Source organism: Callospermophilus lateralis, unplaced genomic scaffold (genome assembly GCF_048772815.1).
Source record: "Callospermophilus lateralis isolate mCalLat2 unplaced genomic scaffold, mCalLat2.hap1 Scaffold_1242, whole genome shotgun sequence".
Lineage (NCBI taxonomy): Eukaryota > Metazoa > Chordata > Mammalia > Rodentia > Sciuridae > Callospermophilus > Callospermophilus lateralis.
The window spans coordinates 72,774-91,897 of NW_027512427.1; the positions used below are offsets into that span (position 1 = coordinate 72,774).

The 19,124-nt window shown below is 35.3% G+C and overlaps 1 pseudogene; it reads left to right on the forward strand.

Moving 5' to 3' along the window:
* Positions 1 to 17,816: 17,816 nt before the first annotated feature.
* Positions 17,817 to 18,530, forward strand: LOC143390354 (neuromodulin pseudogene; annotated as a pseudogene).
* Positions 18,531 to 19,124: the final 594 nt, after the last annotated feature.

Genomic DNA, 19,124 nt, shown 5'->3' on the forward strand with positions numbered 1-19,124 from the left:
TTCAGGATTATATAGTCCCCAACATTCCAAAGCAAAACAGTGCTTGCTGGGTGCCATGGGGGCACACCTGTAATTCCAGAGGCTCAGGAGGCTGAGGCAGGAGCACCTTGAGTTCAAATTCAGCCTCAGCAAAAGTGAGGCACTAAGCAATTCAATGAGAGTCTGTCTCTAAATAAAAAACCAAAAAAAAAAAAAAAGGCGGTTGGGTGGGGGCGGACTGGAAATATGGCTTAGTGTTACTTACCCCCAAAACAAAGAAGAAAGAAAAACAGTACTTGGCCTATCATGTAATTGATTACTGATAAACTTTAGAAGTCAGCTTATAGAATATGCAGTTACAAATTATGTGCTTATATACAGTAATGCTTTTGTTGTTGTTTTTACTTCAAGGCATGGTCTTGCTAAGTAGTACAGGCTGGGCTCAAACTTGCAATCCTCCTCCCCAAGCCTCCTGAACACCTTGGGATTATAGGTGTTTACTATTGTGCTCTGCTAAAGATTAAATTTACCAAATTTGACTAGACTTCTAGAAATAAAACTATAAAACACTACTGATTGAAAATTAAAAATTTAAAAATCCGAAATAAGTGGAGATATAGACTGGGCTCATAAATTCAAAGACACATTTGTGTGTGTGTGTGTGTGTGTGTGTGTGTGTGTGTGTGTGTGTGATCTTAACAATAAAACCTAGGGTCTTGCACATGTAAGTACAAGATAAGTGCTCTACCACAGCCCAATACTCATTATTTTAGTTTTTAATTGTCCCTAAACTGATCTATAATCAAAATCAAAATCAAAATCTCAGCAGAAATTTTTGTAGAATTCGGACAACTTACTAGAAAATATATAAGGAAATACATAGGGCCCAGAATATGTAGCGCAATCCTGAGGAAATGTCAAAGTTAAAAGGTTTTAGTACTGAATAAAGAGCTACTGTAAGTGATATTTGTTGACACTGAAGTAAAAACTGATAGTAAACAAACAGAACAGAATGTGGTTTAGAAATGAACATACACTTAACAGAGTACCTTGCTATTTTACAAATCTGCTAAGTGGAAGTAGAAGGGAGAGCCTTTTCAGAAATGGTGCATTATGTTTACCTGAGAAAAACATGAAACTCCAACCATGTTTCCTACCAGACTTTAAGAAATCAATAGATTTAACTGTGAAACACCATAGAGCATTTTAAACATTATCAACAACCAAAAGATATATTTATAGTTTGGGGTTTACCTTAGGTATTTTTAAACAATGTTTTAATCAAAGCTTTCCCACCACTGTGACTAAAGGAACCTACCAGAACAACTGCAGAGGAGGAAGATTTTACTTGGGAGCTCACAGTTTCAGAGCTCTTAATCCACAGACAACAGGCTCCATTTCTAGGGACTGGAGGTGGGGCTGAACCTCATGGGTGAGTGTGGCAGAGGGAAGCAGCCATGATCAGGAATCAGAGAGAGACTCCACTGCTAGATACAAATATATACCCCAAGGCCAGGCCCCAATGCCCCACCTCCTCCAGCCATATCCCAGAGGCCTTCAGTCACTGCTCAATTAATCCCACCAGGGGATCGATTCACTGATTAGGTTGAGACTCTCACAACCCAATCACTTCACTGAAACTTTTTGCACTCTCTCACACATTAGCTTTTGAAGGACACCTCACAACCAAACTATAAAAGACAGGAAAAAGAAATAATCATAAAAGTAAAATTACAAGCAATATGCAGTTAAAATTTTTTTTCATGAAAATACACTCTGAAGAAAATGTATAGTGAACTCATTCTTGCATAGAAAATGACAAAGGATACATATCCAAGATGTGTATACTCGTCAAATATTCTTAAAATAAGAGCAACCCAATTTTACATTAAAATCAATCTATAAAATAATATTATGTGAAAAATAACCAAATGAATACTTCACAAAATAAGATATAAAATAGCCAATAAGCACATTAAAATGTGGGCAACAGCATTAGTCATTAGAAAACTACAAATTAAAGGCACAATGGAATGCACTATCCCCTACCTTTAAAAAAGATTCCTTGGATAAATCAACAAAATCAAGTTTATTTTTTGAAAGGACAAAATAACTCAACCCTATAAAATCTTTAAAAGAAGAAATAGGAAAGGAGGGAAAGAAAGGAGAGAGGGCTGGGAGAATATAATTCATCGAAATGGGGAAATAAAACATTCAAATAGTCTACAGTGTCTATGGTTTGCTTTTTCAGTCTTAAGAATGTATTTTGATAAATAATCATTCTTAAACTTAATAAAATCTATTAAGAACATTTATCAAAGGCTGGAGCCATGGCTCAGTGGTAGAGCGCTTGTTTTGCATGTGTGAGGCCCTGAGTTCAATCCTCAGCACCATATAAAAATAAATAAATAAATAAATAAAGACATTTTAAAAAACAAAAGAACATTTATCAAAGTACATCTTTAAAAGTGAAGAGGCATACTACAGATTTACAGAATATGTTTGACCACACAACATATCTTGGCAACACCTATATTCAGAATATATAAATAATTCAAACGCTAGTAATAAGACCTCCCAAACAATCTAATTAAAACTTGGGAAGGATTTTGACAACTTTTTCACAAAGGAAGGTAACCAAATATCCAATGAGTATTTCAAAATTGCTCAACATCACTACTTATCCTAGAAATGCCCTAGGTCAGCATAATGGCATATGGCAGGAGAATAAAATAGAGACTTGAATGCCATTGCTGGCAGAAATGGGAGAAACTAGAAACTTCAAGTACTGCTGGGAGTGTCAATTACTTCACCCATTGTGCAAACTATTGTGTACAATTCATTAAAGGTAAATATAGACCAATACCCTAGCCCAGCATTTTCACTCCTGAGAACATACCCAAGAGAAATGAGGAAATAAATAAAATAAAATATACCTTTATGCATAGTGGCCACAAATCAAAAAATATTATAAATGTTCATCCACATTAGGAGGATAATTATAATATATTAATAAAAATAACAAATTAGTGATACACATCTAACATGAAAAAAATTCACAAAATTTTATATTTAGCCAAAGAAGCCAGAAACAGTCCTTAGTATAGAATCCTATACATCAATTTGATGTATAGAATTTCTGATGTATAGAATCCTATACATCATTTTGCCTAAATTATTCTCAAGAAGCAGGTTAAAATAAGATATGTTTAACTCAAGAATATTACCTCTGTGGACATATGGACTTTAAATGAACATGGGAGATTTTCTGGAGTTCTGGAAGCAGTCTGTATCTTAATTTTTGTGGTTTACCCAGATGAGCACATATGAAGCTATCTACATAGGATTAGTTTGTGGTGCAAATTACACTTAATCAGATGAATGGATAAAGGAAGTAGGAATGTACATATTAATGGATTGAGTAAATGAAAAAACATCTTCTATGCTACCTAATCTTATATATATTAAATACCTAACCACAGCATATCAAGTGAATTCATGAATGGATCTTCCCATTATGTGCTGAGTATCAGGACATTCATCTCCCAAGAAGGAGATATGAGAAATATAAATGGCCATGGAATCCACCCATCCTACTCTATACCATATTTCTCAGATGTTACCAGTTAGTACATTGTTGAAATTTTCTCATAAAAACATATCTAAGGCACCAGATCTTGATGACTCTCTGAAAGGTTAAGGTGGTTTTATTTAAAATTTGGTTCATACCTTCAGAAAAAAAAAGCCATTATATAATTTTCGTACTCGGTAAAACATGTAGGTGCGGAGAACAGAAAGTAGAATTGGGAATCAACCCACCTATCACTGGCAATGATGCATTGGAGACTAATACAGCAGCTCTCTATTGTATTAGAAGCCCAATTTTCCAAGGTGAGACAAAAAAAACCACATATACAACTATATATATAACTATATATATGTTTTTCCCTTCTCTTGCCTTTTCTAAGCTCTCTAGGACAATACTGAATAGAAGTGATGGGAGAGGGCACCCTTGCCATATTCATGATATTATCAAGGAAATATTCAGTCTTATATTATAAAGTATCAAGTAAGCTCTAGGGTTTTGTTAACATTTTAATAACTTTATGTAAATGTAATTATAAATCATGTACTCTTTTTTGTCTGCTTTTCCCCCAGAGTATCATACGTTAAGATTTATCTATACTGTTGGGTGTTTATTAGTTCATTTCTTTATATTTTCAATGAATTTAATTTATTGCTCATTTTGTTTTATGGCTTTGTATATATGTATGTGTATATATATGTATATATATATATATGTGTGTGTGTGTGTGTGTGTGTGTGTGTATGTGTTGATTTATTATATATAGCATGATGTTTTGATGTAAACATGCATTGCATAATCTTTACATACAGCTACTTAGGAAATGCATTGTTATCTCATATAGTTATCATGTCTCAAGAACAGTTAATATTCATTCCTTTTTCATTTTCAAGAATATATGTTGTAATTAACTATATCCATGCTAGCTCATAGATCACTTGAACTTATTCCCTCTACCTAACTGTAATTATCTATGCATTGACCAGCATCTCCCCAGAATTCTCTTCCTCCTAACCACTCTAGCCTCTAGTAGCCACAATTCTATTCTTAACTTCTATAGGATCAACTATTTAACATCCCATATGTAAGTAAGATCATGTTATTTTTGTCTTTATATACCTGGCTTGTTTCACTTGGCATAATGTCCTCTAGTTTCATCTATATTGTCAAAAACGCCTGGATTTTCATCTTTTTCGTGGATGAACAATATGCCTGTCTCTATTTTCTTGGTTCATTCATCAGTTGATAGGAATTTAGGTTGATTCTAGATATTGGATATTGAGAAAAATGCTGCAGTAAACATGGGAATGTAGTATGACAGTATGTCTCTTTGACATACTCATTTTATTTTCTTTAGCTGTCATACGTGTTAGAATTATGATTTTAACTTTCAACTCATTAATAGCTATTGAAGGTTTGGATTGTGCTCTTGTGCTTATTTGCTGATTATATAGCATATTTGGTGAGGGATCTTTTCAATTTTTATACTTTTCATTTGTTTCTCTTATTGAGTTCTTACATTCCAATTACAAGTCATTTATTTTATATAAAAGTGTGTATATGTGTTCACACACTTTTTCAAATATTTTCTCACATTCTGTCGGTATATGTTTTCTTAATAGCATTTTTGGTAGAGTTTACATTTTTATTAAGATATATATATATATATATATATATATATATATATATATATATACACACACATATTATTATGTGCATTTGAATTTATAATCACAATATTGTCTTGTAAAATGATCTTTTTCCTCATGAATCTTCCTTTTCTTTGTATTTTTCTATACATTTTAAAAACATATCATTTACCTAATATTAATATAATCAGACCATATTTCTTTTAAGGTTCTTTGTTGGCATATAAATTTTCCTATCCTTTTATACTTTAATCTAATCTTTTAAGATTTAAATGTTCACTTATGCAATGATAGATGTATGGTCTGGTTTGATAACCTTGTTTTTCATTTGTAAACCTTATTTAATTTACATTTAAGGTCAATGTTGACATATCTGGTATTATGATGATCATCTTGAAATTTTAAAAATTATTTATTTTTTCATTTATTACTTTCTTTTGCTTGATCACCTATTTAAATTTTTTTTTAAGTACTGGTCTCATTGCATGTTACCTGAAAATATTTATTAAAATCCAAATTTCACTGTTATAGTCTATCTTTGGTTAATACTTTTACCATGTCTCAAACAATTTGAAAATTATATAAAGCTAGAAATACATTTAACTCTCTTGTACCTTTTTTTGGCAATTATATTATACATTTTAGCTTGTTATACGACTCTCAAGATTTTGCAATTTTCAAGGCTGCAGATATTCAATACTTTTATATTTACATTTTTATTTCCTATTATGTTTATTCTTTATTGCTTTACCATTCTTTCAGAATGAAAAGAAGGGAACATTACTACAGATTGCACAGGAATAAAAGGAAAAAAATCTTTTGTAATGAAAAATTATGCCAATGTATTTAACATGTTGATTGAGGCAAAGTGAATAATCAAAAACATAAAACTATGTAAATTTTACAGCAAATAAAAAGAACATAGAAGATTCTTGCCTTTGTTAATGAAATTAAGGATGCTATTTAAAAAAAATATACTTTCACAAAAGAAACCCCAAACCCACATGAATTTGCTGGTGAAATTTTCTAACAAATGGGAGTTCATAACCCACTTGAATCTAATGCATGAAATATGATATGTCAAGAGCTCTGTAATGTTTTGAACAACCAATAATAAAAATAAATAAAAAAATTTCTAACAAATATTTAAGAAAAGAGTATCACTAATCTTAAATAAGTATTTCCATTGCATTATAAAAGAAAGGCAAATTCCAAACTTTTTTTTGAGGCCAGCATAATTATGATTCCAATATATGACAAGGACATTGCAGAAAAGGAAATTGCAAAGCTGGACTGAACTTTCTGATGCAAGTCCTAAGACAAACAAATGAAGGAGAAGGTATATCATTGGTATAGAGGAAATAAAACTGTCATTATTCTCAAATGATTTGAGTTTCATGCCAAGAAAATCTAAAAACAAATCTTAAAAAAATATTAAATGTAATAAGAGAATTAAATGAGATCCCTGGATTCAATGTAACTGTAAAAGCATACAACTTATTCAATAGCAAAAAATAAGAAAAAAGAATAAAAAGGCTCAAATTCATTTTTAAGTAAAATTTTATTTTATATGTTTTAGAATTACAAAAATAATAAAAAATTCCTCTATACAACTTTCCTCTGTTATTATTAACATTGGTGTGATATATTTTGTTACAATTAATGAGCCAACATTACAACAATTAGATTAATTAAAGTCTACCTCTTACTCCGATTTCTTTACTTTTTGATGGACCTTTATTTTATTTATTTTTATGTGGTACTGAGGATCGAACACAGTGCCCCACACATGCCAGACAAGCCCTCTACCACTGAACTATGGCCCCAACAGATTTCCTTGCTTTTTAAAACTACTTTAATTTTTTGTTGTTTTGTTTTAGATTCCTATCCAGTGTAACATATTACTTTATGTATATTTGTCATTCCTCCTTAGGCTTCTCTCGGCAGCAAACATTCTCTGGACTTTCTTTGACAATTGAGGAGTCCTGGTCAGCTATTTTGTATAAAGTCTATTGATTTGGAGATGTTTAATGCTTTTATCATGATTAGACTGAGGTTATGAGTTTTGAGGAAGGCAAAACACATAGAGATGCTGAGAGCCATAGCCCAGTCCGAATGACCCATGGCATTTTTGCCATAATGGAGTGGTTGAGAGGTGATGCCAGCAAGCCATTGAGATGATAATGGTTATGTTAAGCTGTGTATATTAGACCCCTGCTGTCCGCCTAGGCCTGCTACTTTGGAGTTCTCTCGGGTATTCCCGGAGAGTTCATATTGGTTGGGGAAGTGCCAGAGGAGGGATTTCCGGTTGGTGGTTCCTGGAGGAGCCACGTGGGTGGCGTTCGGGAGAGTTCCCGGAGAGCGTGTGTGGAGTGTGCTGGTGGAGTTCAGAAATAAAGTTTGTTCCTGCTTCAGTGGCTCGTGATTTGTGCCCAGCCAGACTGCGACATAGAGATGAAGTGATAGTCTCATCATGTTATATGTAAGAGGAATATTATTGCATGACTTTGATGTTGATGTATGATCATCTGGCTGAAGTAGTGCTGGTCAGGTTTCCAATTGTAAAGTTGCTCTCATTTTCTCCTCTCCTCTTCCCATACTATACTCTTTGGAAGAAGGTTACTATTTGTGGATCACATTTGAAGAGTGGGGACTTGTGTTCAACCTCTTTGAAGACAGTGTATATGTGTAAATTATTTGGATTTTTTCTGCAGACTAGGTTTCTCTCTTCTCTCCCATTTATTTATTCATTCATTTTTGTATCTCACTATGGAACCATGGCTATTTTATCCTTTAGGTTATTCTTCAATAGTATTTTTATTTTGTTGCTCATCTTGTTCTAGCTTTGATCGTTGGACCCCTTTTCAATTGGTTTCTGTTTTCTGTTTTCACATTCATTACCATTGCTATGTTTGGGTTATTTTTTCTTGTAGTTTAGAATACTACAAGGTGCTCTAGGTTCATCTTTATATTTCTATTTCCTGATTCATCATATAATGAGCCATTTCTCTTTGGACATGGTATTAGAAACCAAGTTCTGCCTAATTGCCAGGCTTTTTATTCTGAAATGCTGCTAATAGGTCCTGTAAGCTGATAGAGCAAAGAAATAGTGTGTGCACACCTATTATCTGGAAATAGTTCAATATGCAAACATCTGTAATGATATTAATCTAAACATGAGTTCATCCTGATGTCTCTAGCTCCACTGGATTACCACTTAAGTAATTCTAGCTTCTTCAATTCTTGGTTATCTGGAAATTCCCACTTCAACAGTAAGAAATATGATTCCTACTTTTCTTTAACTGTCTAATTATAGTAAATACCTGTAGTTTTAAGTGTACTTGACCTACATCTAGGTGCGGTGTGTACCTGTAATCCAAGCAGTTGGGGACTAAGGCAGAATTGCAAGTTCAAGGCCAACCTCACCAAATTTGTGAAAGCCTTTGTTGAAATAAAATAAATAAATGAATAAATAAAAGGAGCTGTGGATGTAGCTTACTGGTACAGTACTCCTGGGTTCAATTCCCAGTACTGAAAAAAAAAGTTACTCAACACCTCCATGAGGAACAACTGTGTGTGTTAGAATGTGGTACCTAAGTATGGTTTCTTTCGCCTTCACTATCACACAATCTCAGTTCAAAAGCTACTTAGATTATCATCTTTTTCCCACTTTTTTCAATGAAATCATTTCATACATTTATAATAGAGTTAAATTGTTTTATTACTTATTCCATTCCGTCTTGGGATCCCCGACCTCATCATGATTTTTAAAACTCCTATGAAAACATCAAGGCTTACTGTTTGTGTGGCAAAATTTATGAGTTTCACAAAATACATAGTATCATATATCCAGTTTTACAAGGTTATAAAGAATAGTTTCATGCTCGCCAAAGTCCTCCTTGACCGACCTTTTAACCCTTCTTTAGAGTTCCCTTCTCCCAATACAGATGCTTATCTTTATAGTAACAATTATTTTGAATTTTATAAAACTTTATATGATAGCTGTTACATTATTAGATTTTTATGGTTAACTTTTTTTTGTTCCTAGCAATATACATTTAATATTCCTCTTCATCTGTGTGTGGCTGGCTAATTTCATTGTGAGAGCATCATGGAGGAAATGATAGTGCATCATTTCTTGTAATCACTGAACATTATTCCATCATAGGTGTGCACCCCAGCTTGCTTATCTTCCTGTTGAAGGCTTTTGGGTTTCTTTACAGTCTGAACTTCATTTTTGTAATAAAAATCAAATCACTTAGGAACAACTCTGCTGATACATGCACAAGATCTTAATCTGTGCTATAAATTATGAACCTCACTGAGAGAAATTAAAGATTTAAATAAAATGAGAGATAGATCCTGTTTATAGATTGGCAGGATCTATCCTGTAAAAAATGCTAATTCTCCAAAAATTAATTTATAAATACAATGCAATTCAAATTAAAATCCCAGTAGTCTTCCCAGAAATTGATCAGTTCCTTAGAAAACTTTCATTGAAATGTAAAGGGAGAAGTATAACCAAGATAACCTTGAAGAGAAACAAAGTTGATGGGTTTACACTGCAAATATGAAGACTTTATAAATCTATAGTAAATAATACAGCATAGTTTTGGCACAAAGATATAAAAAAACAAACAATGGGACACAGATTCTGGAAATGGATCCACAGTTACTTTGTAACCTGATTTATAACAAAGTGGAAAAAGGTGGTCTTTTACATTATGAGAGTTATGCAAATTAGATTTCCATGCTGGAGAAAAATGAATTTCTGGAGTCCTACCTCAAACCATATATAAAAACAACTGCCAGGTTTTATTTTGCAACCCTAAATTAAGAAAGACAAATGAAATCTCTAAAGAAAAATATGTGAGGAAATGTTTATTACCTTGGAGTTGACTAGATTTTCCTCAACAACGACAAAGCATTAATCAAACAAGAAGGCAGCAATAAATTCTGATTTTGAGAACTTTGATCAATTAGAAGATGCAAATTTCAAATGGAAATGCAGGAAGTAAGAAGACATTTGTGGTCTATGGAGTAAAGGAATTACATTTATCATTAACTCCTAAAATTCAGTAAGAAAAATTACAGTCACAGTTTAGAAAAATGAACAGAAAGGGGATTAGACACTTCACAAAGAAGGATGTACTAGTGGTCAACGAAACTATGGAAAGTGCTTAATCTCATTTATCAATAATAATATTCACATTAAATCTATGATAAATATCAGTATAAAACCATTGGAATCACTAAGATATTAAAATGAGAAATACCAAATTTTTGTCAGAATATTGATCAAATTTCTCATCACTCTCACAGCGGGAGGGTCATTTTGAACAACAGCTTTGAAAACTGGTGGATCTATTCCAGTTGGATATATTTTCCGTGTTTTTACTGACAGTTACACTCTTAGTTCTATACCTAAGCAATATGTGTTCAAAAGTTACAGAAAAAGACATGAGCTGGCAGGTTCATTGTAGTTCTATTTTTAATAGACACAACTAATCAGTAGATGAATGGATAAAAATACTGGGTTCTCCACTTAAAATGGCACATACTATAGCAATGATAATGAATTATGTGGGAATGATGCTACTATGATAGGGACATATTGCATCTTATGAACTTGAATGGAAGGAGCCAGACACAAAAACTTAGCTTTGGGAAGACAGCCTGAGCAGAGTTTCTGGGTATTGTGGTGCTCATTACCTTGTCTGGTTGGGTTTAGTTTGTAAAATCTTCACTAGTCTATAAGCTTATGTATTATACAGTGCTTCAAATATACTAGATGCCAAAAGTTTAAAAACCCACATACAAAAAACTCCCATGTTTTTTCTTCTGTCCTGATTTCACACTTGTGCACTCCACTTCTCTGAGATCTTTGGGTTCCTGCCATATCAGGTATCCATCAACTGTTGCCTCTCTAGTGCCACCAGTTGTCCTCTGAGGTGCTGGTGACTCCCTTTTCTGCACTACTGGCTTTCAGAGTTTCTTTCTTGCCTCTCATGTACCTCATCTCTTTCTTAGTTTGCAAACCTTGAAAGAAATGCACTCTTTGTAGTCCCTCTTACTTTGTTTCCTATCCACACATCACCCAGAGCTCATCTTCTTGGTGCTGTTCTCCTCTACGTGAGTGACTGGATTTTGCACATTAGATAACCCAGCATGCTCTAAATAAAACCATGATGTTCACAATAAAGTCCAGAGCCATGCCAATTGATACAGAGACAGAGAACTAATAGATTCCCCATTGGATTTTTGGGACAGGACTCCCTCAAAGACAAGGAGGGAAGTAGATTTTGGCAACACCTGGTTTTACTCAACCCTTGTAGTCTGGTGGAGGAATCCTTCCATTAGAGGTCAGAGTCTATTTGAATTTGGGAGTGGGTGTGATTCTAGCTCACCATCTCCAGGCCTTCTGATACTTATCCCCTAAGACCCATGTGGTGACAGATGAAGGATGTCCCACTTGCTCCCCCAGGAAGCCATTTCTTCAGACTATGAAATATACATCTGACTCATATCGCCTCTGCTAACACAATTCATCTTACCCACACTATTTATTAACAATACAATGTGTAATTCCCAAATGCTTCAGATGACACTGTTCTGACTGAAAGTTATTTAAAAGCGTTCTTCAGAAAAAAAATTTCTCTTGGTTATTTTAATTTTTTTTTATTGCGTCTTGGCAATGCACACAAACATTCATTGAAGAAATGAGACATTATACAGCAGAGATTAATCATTACAATATTAAGAGATCCTGTGGCAGTGCTTTTGGAGCTAACAATGTCAGACTCAGGCAAATTTTGGAAAGACTATCACCCTGCTTTTTATTTTCCTGCACAAAACAGAAATTATAAACATGTTGCAAAAATTTTTATTTCTTTTCTTTATCATGCATTTTCTTTAGTTCTTTTAAAGAGAACAACTCTTCTGTTAGACGATAGAAAAGGTAGGGACTGATGACCTTCTACTGTTGGATCATGTTATTGTAGAACAGAGAAGCTGTTCAAAGGGTCACTACACCAAGTGTCACATGCATATGTGATTTATTTTTTGGTGATGCTCTTTTATTTTTTGGCAGCAAAAGAGAAGCACTGAATGTCTTTTTTAGTGCATCTTTGACCTTTTTTTTAATCTGCATAGCTCTTCTTCAAATGTCATCTTTACTTGTCCTGCATTCTCTTCTGAAGTTTGTGAGCCTCTATATGGCCAGAGGTAGAAACAGATTGAAATGTAACTGCACAGTGGCTAGTTACTTGCACTCTGGAATCAAATTTATTTTAAATTTTATTTTTGTTTTCTGTATTCTAACTGCATGACTTTGGATGTGAGCTTGTCCCTTTTAACTTTAATTTCCTAATTTTTAAGAGTAGGTATTTTAAAAGGTTACAATGGGTGATATATGTACATATAAGTATATATGTGTATATATACAACATATGCATGTTATATGTAAACATAAATATAATATTCATCCATTTAAGTATATATGTAAATGGCACATAAATATGTATACAGACATATATTAAAAATATATTAGTGATAATTATCCATTTTGGGGCGGGATTGAACTCAGGAACACTTGTCCACTAAACCACATCCCCAGCCCTATTTTGTATGTTATTTAGAGACAGGGTCTCACTGAGTTGCTTAATGCATTGCCTGTTGCTAAGGCTGGCTTTGATTCTCCTGCCTTAGCCTCCAAAGCTGCTGGGGTCACAGGCATGTGCCTCTGCACCTGGAAGTGATAATTATCTTATCGTACTGCAAATTTGGCCTTCCTCAATTTAAAAAGAAGTCTTCATTCACATATATGTTTGCCTACACGTCCCTAAGGAAACCATTCTTGGTGAGTGATGGACAAGGCCCTGCATTGATCATGGTTCTCCAGAGATATAGAACCAACAGGAGAGGCAGAGGTAGAGACAGAGGTAGCTATAGAGAGATATATGGAACAGAATTTATTAGATGAATGGTCTTACATGACCTGGAGGCTGAGAAGCTTTACAAGAGGCCATCTGGAAGCTGCACACAGTGGCCTTGCTTAATCCATGTCTGAAGGCCTAAAAATGAGAGCTACTGACCCTTGAAGGCCAAAGACCTGAGAAACTGTGGGGCTTCTGATTCAAGTTCCAGAGTGTGGAGGTTGGAAAATCTGGATTTCTGATGTCCAAGGGCAAGAAAAGAAGGTGTCCCAACTCTTGGAGAGATGCGGAGGTGGGGGCATTTAGTTTTCCTCTTTATTCTGAGTCCTTAACTCATTTGATAGTGGTTGCCCCAACAGTGGGTGAGGGCTGACCTTCCTTACCCAGTCCACTGATTCAAATGCTAGTCTACGCTGGAACAACCTCAGAAGCATAATCCAGAAATAGTGCTTTATCAGAGACCTGGACATCCCTTCATCCAGTCAAGGTAGCATCTGCAGTTAACCCTCACAGCTGTCCTCAAAGCCGTTTTGATGTTAGTGTGTACACTCATTTATGTCACTGATTACTTTCTTGTTTACTGTTTTAATCCAGATGACCTCTGAGGGGCCTCATTGTCATTATATATCCAGGTCAAGCTAATTCAAATTGATTTAAAAACTACCTGCCCCTCCACTGACCAGATATATGAGGCATTCTCCAAGGTTTCAACAAAATGTTATGGGATTTTTGACTTGGCATTACATTTGTTTCTGCATTATGAATCACTACATTTTTTGCTTTGCTTTTTTAAAAGTATATTGTTAAATAGGTAATATGTTTATTTTGCTTGTTTAAAATTAAATTTGCTTTTTAACTGATACATACCAAAAATATATATATGTTAAAAGGGTATCACAATGTTTCAATACATGTATGTATTCTGTAATGTTTAAGGTTATCTGTCTCAAATATTACACAATTAATTCTTTATGGTGAAAATAGTTGTTACCTCTAGTCACAATGCCACAGCAGAGCTTTACTGCTTTTCTGTATGCACCCTTTCCCTAGAAACAGCCAACTTGAATGAAACTTAGGGCTTTTATTTGGACTCTGGTTGACCTTTCATGGAGGATTTTTGGAGTTCCAGTGGAGACACAACAGGGATGACATTATATCTTGCATGACTTTCTACATCTTTCTGATTTTTCCTTCCTCTGCTTACCAATTATATTTCTTTCCACTTCTTAAAGAATTATTCCCAAAATTTCAAAATCTTCTCTATGATGCAGTTGATCCTTGATCTGATATCATGATACTTTGATGCCTACTCTTCCCTTCTATCCACCATTATTTCAGTGTTTCATTACAAGTGAAATATAGTTCTTGCCCTGAAAAGATTTCAAGCATCAGCTAATATGGTAATTCCATTTTTCTTTTTGCAAACCTATACCATGTTTCCTATGAAACCTGACACTCATGGATAGAAATATAACCTGGAAAAATGAAGATTCTGGTTTTGGTTTTCTTAGCACTTTCAATATTTTCAAAAGTTTAGTTCTCACTAAATCATTTTTAACTTTTGTGTGATTCTAAAGGGAATATCAACAAGGTTTTTATGAAGTGAGGGAGTTGATTTTAAGGTCTCTATATAAAGCATGTAATCCCAGCAGCTTTGGTGGATGATGCAGGAAGATTGTAAGTTCAAAGCCTGGCTCAGCAAAATCGAAGCACTAAGCAACTCAGTGAGACTCTGTCTTTAAAAAATACAAAATAGGCCTGGGGATGTGGCTCAGTGTTTGATTACCCCTGAGTTCAATCCCCAGTAGCTCCCCGCCACACAAACACACAAAAGTCTCTATGTTAAAATAAACAAATAAAAATAGTTAGAATAGTACCCCAAAGGAAGAGCTAAGAAACAGTATTAGCTCTCTCAGATATTAAAATGTATTTTAAAGCTTCTCTGTTAACACACCATAATTCTCACAAGTGAATAGGCAGAACAATGAAATAAAATGAAAGAGAAAAGAAACACTACCTAAGAATTCTATGATATAATTAATGTGGTAACTCAAATTAATGAATCAAAAAGGACTTCAATGGAAAGAATGCTGTAAATATTTCAAAGTATACAATATTAGATGTACTCCTCCCATCATATGCAAACAAATAAATTATACAATTCTCAAGGAAACTCCAATTCCTTCCATTTATGGAACATCTTTCCAAATAAATCAAAATATAGATTTGATTCAAAATTGGTAAAGTTAACTATACAATAAGAAAAGTAAGTTTTTCATGGAAAAATCCATATAAACAAAAATTAAAGATAATTGAAAAACCTAGAAAAAAAAACATTTGTAATATGTCAAAGACAGAGGCTAATACCATTAATATAAAAAAGAACTTTCAAGTTTGAAAAAATTACCAAAACTCTCATCAAAAAGCAAGGCAATAATTGCAAAAAGTAGATAATCAATGCAAACAGGAAATTTACCATGAAGACATTAAAATGGACTTTAAATTTGTAAGGTGTTCCAATACAAATTCAAAATAAATTTAGATGTAATTTCTCACCCACCACATTGGCAAGAATTTGGAAGTTAGTGGAGCCTGGGGAAGGAAATTTGGCAATGTCAAACAATACTACATTTGAAGTTACACTCATTCAGAAATGACTCTTCTAGTAAATCATTCTGAATTTACTCTCCCAACAATACAGAACTCTGATGCAGACATTCCAATGTTGTTTCTAACTGTCATATACTGTATTTCTAAATATGCAAACAAAAGAAGGAAGAAAAGCAGAATAAATTATGTGATATTCAATAAGGATATAATGAAGAATAAAGACAATTCTAAACTAAAATTATGTGATTTCCAGTATGAAGAAATCCATATACTGAAAAATATTATGTCTAGTGCTTAGGAAACTAATAGAGAAAAGAGCATTATATATATATATATATATACATATATATATATATATATATATATATATATATATATCTGTATTGTATGTGTGCATATCTGAATAAAAGAAATGAAGGGCAGATAAAACAGAAAATAAGCTAGTTTTTACAAAATGTTCAGAAGATGGATGGTAGAATGAAGGAAAAGATTATTATCATATAATAAAAAAATGAGAATATTTATAAAAAAGGATACCATAAATATTTTTTTGATTTAAGGAAGTATATCAATATTATTAATATATATTATAAAATAACAACAGCAACACACAAACACATGTGCACTTGTATACATACAGATGCCATAAAGAAGAGATAACCATATCTGAAATAATAGCCAAAACAGGATACTTATGAACACCACTTTTGTCTGATGTGATAGATAATAATCTGATACATGGGGAGCTCACAATTCTTTAATGAAACTGTGTCAGTTTTGACTAAGGTGTCTGAGACAGTTTAAAGGGAGACTCTGAATATCCAGTCTATTAGCAGGGAGAACTTCACTCAGCTCTGAACACCAGCCATGTCTCATGAAAAAGAGACAAGAGTGCAGAGTCCAGAGAAAAGCCACTCAAGACTTGTGTGTGTGTGTGTGTGTGTGTGTGTGTGTGTGTGTGTGTCTTTGCACAGGTCTGCCCATTTGTGAAATGGGGAAAATAACTCTTCTATTTTGGGAGTCTGAGGTTGGAGGATCATGAGTTCAAAGCCAGCCTCAGAAACGGAGCAAGGCCCTGAGCCACTCAGTGAGATCCTGTCTCTAATAAAATATAGAAAAGGGTTGAGGATGTGGCTCAATGGTTAAGTGCTCCTGGGTTCAGTCCTGGTACCAAAACAAAGCTCTCTTATGCCTTCTTCTCTGTGCTGCCTTTCCCTGCCACAGTCATGCTCTACTCAGTGTCATGAACATTGAAAGAAACAGCCACTGCTGATGGGCCACTAAAGTCTCATACTGCTTGTCCCTGCAGTTGTAAAATTATGCCAGTGATTATTCCTGAACAGGTTCAACAGAACCCATGAAATAATATTAATTTCCTATGAATTTATAAAAGCAAAATCAATAAATTTTCTTTTTAAAAATTATTATGGAGATATGTTGTTTAACTCTACAATTCTATGATTTAGAACCTTAGAATACTTTTCCTATTAAATTAAAAAAGTGAAAAAAAAACTGAGTTGAAAAAAATCTTGGGCCTGGGTTTGTGGCTCAGCGGTAGAGAGCTCGTCAAGTATGCGTGAGGAGCTGGGTTCCACCCTCAGCACCACATAAAAATAAATAAAATAAAGGCATTGGGACAGGAAGTGATTAGTCATTGAAAGCTAGTGAACAATTCTGAGAAAGAGACCAGGAGAGAAGAAAAATCAGGGATCTGGGGCGGGTGGAGAAGAGGGAAAAGAGGGAAAAGAAGAGAAGAGAGAAGAGGGAGGGAGGAAGAGAGAGAGAGAGAGAGAGAGAGAGAGAGAGAGAGAGAGAGAGAGAGAGAGAAATCGAGAGCGAGCATGTGCGATGAGCAATAGCTGTGGACCTTACAGTTGCTGCTAACTGCCCTGGTGTGTGTGAGGGAGAGAGAGAGAGAGAGGGAGGGAGGGAGAGAGAGCGCGCTAGCGCGAGAGAGCGAGTGAGCAAGCGAGCAGAAAAGAGGTGGAGAGGGGGGGAATAAGAAAGAGAGAGGAGGAAAGGAGAGAAGGCAGGAAGAAGGCCAGGGACGATACAACCATGCTGTGCTGTATGAGAAGAACCAAACAGGTGGAAAAAAATGATGAGGACCAAAAGATTGAACAAGATGGAATCAAACCAGAAGACAAAGCTCATAAGGCCGCGACCAAAATTCAGGCTAGCTTCCGTGGACACATAACAAGGAAAAAGCTCAAAGGAGAGAAGAAGGGCGATGCCCAGGCTGCTGAGGCCGAAGTTAATGAGAAGAAGGAGGAAGCCCCCGCTGCCGACGGGGTGGGGAAGAAGGAGGGAGAAGGCCCGGCTGCCGAAGGGGCCCCAGCCAAGGCTGACGAGGCCGGCAAAGCAGGAGACACCCCTTCCGAGGAGAAGAAAGCGGAGGGCGCCCCAGATGCTGCCTCCGAGCAGGCGGCCACCCAGGCGCCTGCCCCCTCGGAGGAGAAGGCCGGCTCTGCTGAGACAGAAAGTGCCGCTAAAGCTTCCACTGACAACTCGCCGTCCTCCAAGGCCGAAGACGTGCCCGCCAAGGAGGAGCCTAAACAAGCCGATGTGCCTGCTGCTGTCAATGCTGCTGCTGCCACCACCCCTGCTGCAGAGGATGCTGCCGTCAAGGCAACAACCCAGCCTCCGACGGAGACTGCCGAGAGCAGCCAAGCCGAAGAGAAGATAGCTGTAGATGAAACCAAACCTAAGGAAAGTGCCCGGCAGGATGAAGGTAAAGAAGAAGAACGTGAGGCTGACCAGGAACATGCCTGAACTTTAAGAAATGGCTTTCCACGTCCCCACCCTCCCCTCTCCTGAGCCCTGTCTCTCCTGCCCTCTCTCAACTCCACTCTGAAGTTTCCCTTCCTGTCCTGCTCACGTCTGTGAGTCTGTCCTCTCCCGCCCACTAGCCCTCTTTCTCTCTGTGTGGCAAACATTTAAAAAAAAAAAAAGCAGGAAAGATCCCAAGTCAAACAGTGTGGTTTAAAAATTTTTTGTTTCTTGGTGTTGTTATGGCGAGTTTTTGGTAATTATGATCCAATCATTTTGGGAAATTCTTGCACTGTATCCCAGTTTTTTGATCTGGTGCGTGTGGCCCTGTGGGAGTCCACTTTCCTCTCTATCTCTCTGTTCCAAGTGTGTGTGCAATGTTCCCTTCATCTGAGGAGTCCAAAATATTGAGTGAATTCAAAACCATTTTGTTTTTCTCCTTTTCAATGTGATGGAATGAACAAAAAGGAAAAAAATTCAAAAACCCAGTTTGTTTTAAAAATAAATAAAGCAAATGTGCCAATTAGCGTAAAAAAAAATAATAAAGGCATTGGGTCCAACTGTAACTAAAACAATATTTAAAAAAAAAAAACCTTT